Below are 7,054 nucleotides of genomic sequence, written 5' to 3'. Positions count from 1 at the left end.
CGAGCCTATAACTGTCAAGCACACACACAAAAGAAAAGAAAAGGCGCCCGGAGAGATCAGCTCAATCTCCTGCCTACATACTTCATCTGGTATGAAGATCAGGGCGATGTAGTTCCCCTACAGAGGGATAAAGGACTAGCCTAACCAGATAACAGAGGGAGACACAACTAGGGAGACTACGACTCGAGCCTAGATGTTATCATGCAAATTCATCCCTAAGTTAAGGTTTCTAGCTAACTGGCACAGGGAGCCAGCCTATCCTAGACATGACTTGCACAGGAAGCAAGCCACACACACACTTAACTTGCACAGGGAGCAAGCCAAGCAAAACCTAACTTGCACAGGAAGCAAGTCTAAACTAAACCTAACTTGCACAGGAAGCAAGTCAAACAATCCTAACTTGCACAGGAAGCAAGTCAAACAATCCTAACTTGCACAGGAAGCAAGTCAAACAATCCGAACTTGCACAGGAAGCAAGTCAAACAATCCTACAAGCACAGATAGCACACACTATACACAAGCAAGGGGCTCAAACACGGCTAGGTTTTAGTCGAGGGGTCGTATCAACCTCAACAAACAAACCTCTGGAACTGGGTGAATGTTGCTCTTAACCTTGCCATTGCGGGGCTAAGGTGAAGCAGATGAAAGGAGATGAGGGGTGTGCCTCATTGCTTCTATCCCTGGCCTGGGAGAGCATTTGACAAGAATGTGTGGGTTCAGAAAGTGGGAACCCTTCTACACATTTGAAACTGACTCAACTGTACAATTGTACAAGATCTTGGGTTTGTATCTGAAATGCATCAACACAGTGGTGTGAGCAAAGCAGATGACACACTGAATAGTGGGGGATAGATTGCATATCCCTACCTTCCACCAATTGCCTCTTCACTTAGGAGGACTTTGACTCTATGCAAGGACAAAAGTAAACATCCACAAACATTGCCTCTTAAAGAGGACTTCAGACAGTTGCCTGGCCAAGTAACAGGCCAGGTCTTCCAGACTACATGAAGACAAAGAGACATACCTCAATGCAAATTGCTTATACAAGCAAAGCAAAGCAAAAGTTCACAAGGAACTAAAAGCAACTAAAGTACCTGAAATCAGTCAAGCACAGTTAGTATACAAGTCAGAGTTAAATCAAAATGAAACAGACATCAACCAGTCAACACAAGCTAGTGAATGTGCAAGGCACAAAGCTTAAAGCATGTGAGCCAAGCTACCTACAAGACAAAGAGGTTAGACAATGATATTTAAGCAAGCTCAATCAAAAGAATTGGTCTCAATGGCCATTTGATGGTCAACCTGAAAACACAAGCTCAAAGGTGAGTAACAGGACCACTAGGGCAAGCCTAGGGTCAAAAGAGAATAAGAAAAGTCAAAACAGCATGGGTTAAGTATCCAAAATCATGTTCACACAATCAAGAAACAAAACCAATTGGGTCCACATTCATATCAATCACTATCATCATTTCATGATCAAATTAGGTCAAAACATGGCATTTAGAAGCTCACAGAAGTCAACAGCAAGACTTGAATCAAAAGCAATCCTAAACATTTCCAAAAATCACCAAATAAATCATGATCAATCACAACCCATAGCATGGTATGCATGTCAAATTTCATCTCATTTGGACAAGTGGAAGGTAGTCAATGAAAATCAGAAAGTCAAAGCAATTTTGAACATGCTCAAAGAAGTCAACCAAACATGCATCAACTTAGAAAAATCATAAGTCAGAGATGGTGTATGATAAATGAATGGGACCAAAACCATGGCAAAGATGAGGATGTCTAGTTATCTCATGTAAAATTTCATGTCCATCCAATAAAGTATGAGAATTTCACAAATGAAAAGGGAACATGTGTCACACAAAGTCAACATTTGACTAACCAGGGGAGAAAATCTCAAACAATTAGGAAATGCCACAAATAATTCCAAGAAAATTCACATGTAAACTATACATACAAGAGTAGGTTCATGCAAAACTTCAATCCATTTTGAGGTCAAGAAGCATGGCTATGAAAATCATGAAGTTGGACATCAATGGTGTGACACAAATTGTCACACCCTAATTCAAAAAATCATAACTCACAAACCACAAATGATAAATTCACAAACTTTACACCAAAATCACCATGAGTGTGTCTAGTTTGAGCACAAAAAAATTTTGGGAGCCATTGGATACATTCTCATCATTTCACAATTGATTTGGCAAAGTGTACAAAAATTGGTCACATGTCACAAACCCTAGCAACATTTAAAAACCACTCATCCAAAAATTCTGGAAAAATAATGATAAAATACTAGAGATCATGATGAACACAACACAAAAAATCCCATTCAAATTGGATTAAAATTGAAGCATTTATGATTTTTGGAAGATTGGTTATAAAATGTGAAATAAAAATGGAATAAAATGGATTAATTAAAGGAGAATGGCAATGTTGTAATTGTTTGCGCCACTAATCTGAACGATGCCGTTTTGGCCATTGCAAGGAAATGTTTTGATTGGCTGTTGGAAACAAGCCAGGCCATGCACGTGAAAATGGAAGAAAATCTGGAAAAATGCAATGAAGAACTAGGGTTTCTACTGTAGCAGCAATGTCTCATCCCTTCCCCAAATCGAATTTCACAAACTTGCCCAGAAATCTCAATTGAGGACATCAACATGATCATCAAGCAATGGCAAACAAGAATCTATCATTGGTTTTTATTAAAACACAAACACATTCATGAATCGAGCATAAACATATTTCCACATCAAACTTGTTTTCATCACAATTTCATGAATACACAACCATTTTCAAAAAGAAAAGCATCATGACACTCAGCATCAAAAGACCTTTTAAAATCATGTATTGATTAAACAAAAGGAGGGGTCGAATCCATACCAAAAATTGAAGCAGAATGAGAAACAGTGTGGTTTTGGCCTTTTAATGGTGAGACAGATGAAGTAAGGCCTTCCAAGTGTTGATTGGTTGAAGAGCTTTGGCTTGTGGATGCTTGGAATGACCTTAAACAAACTCTGCCATGGCTGTATGCTTCTTTAGAACAGTGCTGGCAAATGAACTCCCAGTTGATGAATGGTGCTGCAAGTAACCTCCAAATGATGGCCAGATGATAGAACAACAAAGGGATCCTTGAGTTCTTTAGAAGTTTTTTGACAGACTCTTTGAAATGCCAAAAATGAAGCCTTTTTTAGAATGAATGATTTCTGTCTTCTCATGTGTCATGGTTGCTGCTAGTTGGTTTCATTTGATGGAAAATGTTGAGGAAATGTTGTGTTGAGCAAGGCAGGACTTTGTTCTTTTGGGGGTTTGACAGGTTTTGGAACAAGTGCCAAGGATGAGTTTTTTAGAGGAGTGAACAAGTGTTTTGGTCTGTTGTCAAATGGCTGCTAGCAGGGTTTCATTTTTTGACAGAAAAATGATGAGGAGATATTGTGTTAAGCAAGGCAGGTTCAGTTCATCATGAGCAAGAGATGAAGCTTGAGAGAAATGAGTGTGAGCAAGGGTTTCTGCTGTTGGATGGTTGGCTGCAGGGTTTGAAAACACAATGCAAGGCTCAGGTTTAGTTCATTGTGAGTTTTTGTTTGATGTTGTTGTGGTAAGGTTTGGTTTGGTTCCTTTGTGCTTTGGACAGAAAATTTGGAATGCAAACAGCAAGGTGAGGTTTGAGAGAGTGTGAAGATCTTTGGCTGGACTGTTGGTTATGGCTGCTAGTGGTTCAACATGATGAAAATGGTGGTGAAACAACCAAGGCTTAAGCTCTTTGAGTTTTGGGACAGACTTTTGAAAATGCAAAGCAGGGTGATCTTTTCAGAATGAGAGAGCATGAATGAATTCTTGGCTTGTTCTTGCTATTAGTGTTCAGCATGATAGAAAAAATAATGAGATATACTCTGCTGTTGGCCGTTGCTTTTTGTGGTCATGCCAAGCCTTCTAACCTTGGAGTTGTGACAGATTTTTCTTAAAATGCAAATAGCAAGGTGAATGAGTGAAGTCTGTCTGCAGTGGGATGGCTTGTGGCTGCAATTAGCCTTTCCCTTGACAGAAAAATGGTGCATCAAAACTGCTGGACAGTACAAGGCATGGCAAGGTTTTTGTCCTTGACAGTTTTTTTAGGAAATGGCCCAAGTGATCTCTAGCATGAATGAAGTTCTATTGGTTTTTCTGTCCAATGTGGCTTGTGTGCCTGCTATTGAATTTCAAAAATGACAGAAAATCTGATGCATAAGGTCTGCTGTCATGGTACAAAGCAAGGTGTGAAAGTATGGATGAAAGTGTCCTTTTGTTCCAAAATTCAAGCAAGTAGGACATGGCCTTTGTTTTGCTGTGTTAGGCTGCAAAATGGAGCTTCAAACTGACAGAAAAATGATCAATAAAACTCTGTTTGAAGGGTACAAGGCATGGTATGGTGGAAGCATGGAGTAGCATGGTTGAATTTGTACTTTTCTTCCAATTCAAGTAACTAAGCATGGATACATGATGGGTGCAAGTACTGCATAATTTGAGCTTGCAAACAAACTTTAAATGATATTTCTGAGCTATTCCAATTGGCCAAATGGTAGAAAAATGTTTATATCAAAAAGTCAAACATTGGTCAAACTTGCATTTAAATGAGATAAGTCAAAAAATGCCATTTTGATTGGCAAGGTTTTGGCTCATGAAATTTATATTTTTGGAAAGAGGGGATCAAATGTGACTTGTAGGAAAAAAACCCACCAAAATTGGCCAAATGGTTTGAGAGATATGGCCCTTTGAAGTTCAAGAATTTCTGGAATCGATTCGATCATAACTTGCCAACCACACATGGGAATTGAGAGTTCTTGGACTTTTTGGAAATGGGAGAGCAAGATCTTCAACTTTCATGTTGGGCAAAAATTCATTTGAAGCTTGTATCATGATGTAAGTTTGAGGATCAAGACTTTCCATTTTTGGTAAGTTTCAGTTACAGGTCCAGTTTCCATTTTTGGAAATTTCTGATTTGGCTTCAAATTCTTCCATGATGGTGTTTGACATGATATATGAGGACTATTTGGCCATGAATGAGCTCTCACAAACCAATTCCAATCATCAAATCACTTATTAAATGGACAGTTGACCAACAGTTGACTTTTAGGGTTTCTGTCTGATTGTGCATTGACTGATGACTTCCAAACCCTAATTCCTTTAAAACTTGACTTCAAATGATGTCCCAAGACATATGAACTCTTGATTATTGATCATGGTGCCCAAATTCCACAAGAATGGCCACCATCCACTGCTTTGACTGACTATTGACTGTCTGTGTATGAACTGATGATCTCCAAGCCTTCAACCCTTGACTTGAACACTTCAAATAGACCTCCAAGTCATGTGAACTTTTTTGGACAAACCCTAGGGCCTTGGCTCCTTGAGAATTGTGCTTGCTTGCTTGACTGACTGATCTCCTGACCAGTTTGACCTAATTCCTTGATTGGCTTGCACTTGAGGCAAAAGAAGCAATGCAATGCTATGCAATGGACCATGATATGCTATGACCTAATATGAAAATGTATGTACAATGATAGGTGCAAATTTGAGGTGCTACACTCTTAGGCGTGAACCATTGGAAATAATCCAGTCTGGGGAGACACTAAGTCCCTCTGGTGAGAGTCTAATTAGTTTGAAGAATCTAAGTTCCTCATATGCTGTATAGCCCGGCCGATGAGACACTAAGTCCCTCAGACATGACGTTTTATCCTTTAAGGTGAGATTTCCATCGAGCCTTCAAGCAAGACTTGACACCAAATTTTCAAGGCTTAATATAGTTTGTGCCTCTTAGGCGTGAATCATTGGAAATAATCTCGTCCGAGGAGACATTAAGTCCCTCAGGTGATAGTCTAATTAGTTTGAGGAATCTAATTTCCTCAAACATTGTATAGCCTGATTGATGAGATACTAAGTCTCTCAAGAGTGACGTTTCATCCCTTCATGCAGGACTTCCGTCGAGCCCTCAAGTAAGACTTGACACTAAATCTTCGGGGCTTGATATAGGCTACGCCTCTTAGGCGTGAATGATTGGAAATTATCCCGCCTGTTGACATATAGTTGATAATTTTTCGTTGATGACTGATAATTTAGAATTGATGACTCATAATTAATAAAAATTAATTTCAGTGTTTGGTAAATTAGTGGTTACTAATAAATGCAAAATTACATAAAAGTACATTCTTACCTAAAAGAACAGATGGTCTTATTATCTTTTTATATTATATTATTAAATTAATTTTCACTCGATAAAAAAATGTAATAAACACATGCGAATATTTTTCAATATATATGTAAAAGTAAAGTAATATCAAAATATATTAAACTTTTATATATAAATTTTATAATAAAATTTAATGAAATAATAACATTATAATTTTGAATTTAATTATATTAATTTAAAATAATAATAAAAATAAATGTATTATTTAACATTCTGCTATAAAACTGTAATTCTATTACGGATATGCTTTGTCATGGTTGATCTCTTTGACTATCTCTTTGACCCCTCAACCTTTTCAATGATTTGAGAATCATTGACATTATTTCGAAATTAATCACGAGGTATTTAATTGGGATGTTAATTAAAAATGACATCATCTTATAACTTGATGAAATTATATATATATATATATATATATATATATATATATATATATATATATATATATATATATATATATATATATATATATGATTAATTAGTATGTACTGTCAGTGTAAAAAGATTTACACTGACGATTCATCACCATCACCTGTTTGCATTATTTTATAGATTTTTAAAATAAAAATCAAACATATCTATGTTTAACCAATGTAAAATTCTTTTACACTGTTAGTGTATTTCAATTTATATATATATATATATATATATATATATATATATATATATATATATATATATATATATATATATATATATATATATATATATATATATATTATAATAATTATTATTTATTTAAAAAACTAATTAATTAATTCTTTTAGAAAGAAATAAATTAACTTTATTATTTTATTTATTTAAAAAAAGTTTAATTGGTTA

The sequence above is a fragment of the Lathyrus oleraceus genome, chromosome 7, assembly GCF_024323335.1.
Source record: "Lathyrus oleraceus cultivar Zhongwan6 chromosome 7, CAAS_Psat_ZW6_1.0, whole genome shotgun sequence".
NCBI classification, from domain to species: domain Eukaryota; kingdom Viridiplantae; phylum Streptophyta; class Magnoliopsida; order Fabales; family Fabaceae; genus Lathyrus; species Lathyrus oleraceus.
This window is presented reverse-complemented; position numbering follows the sequence as displayed.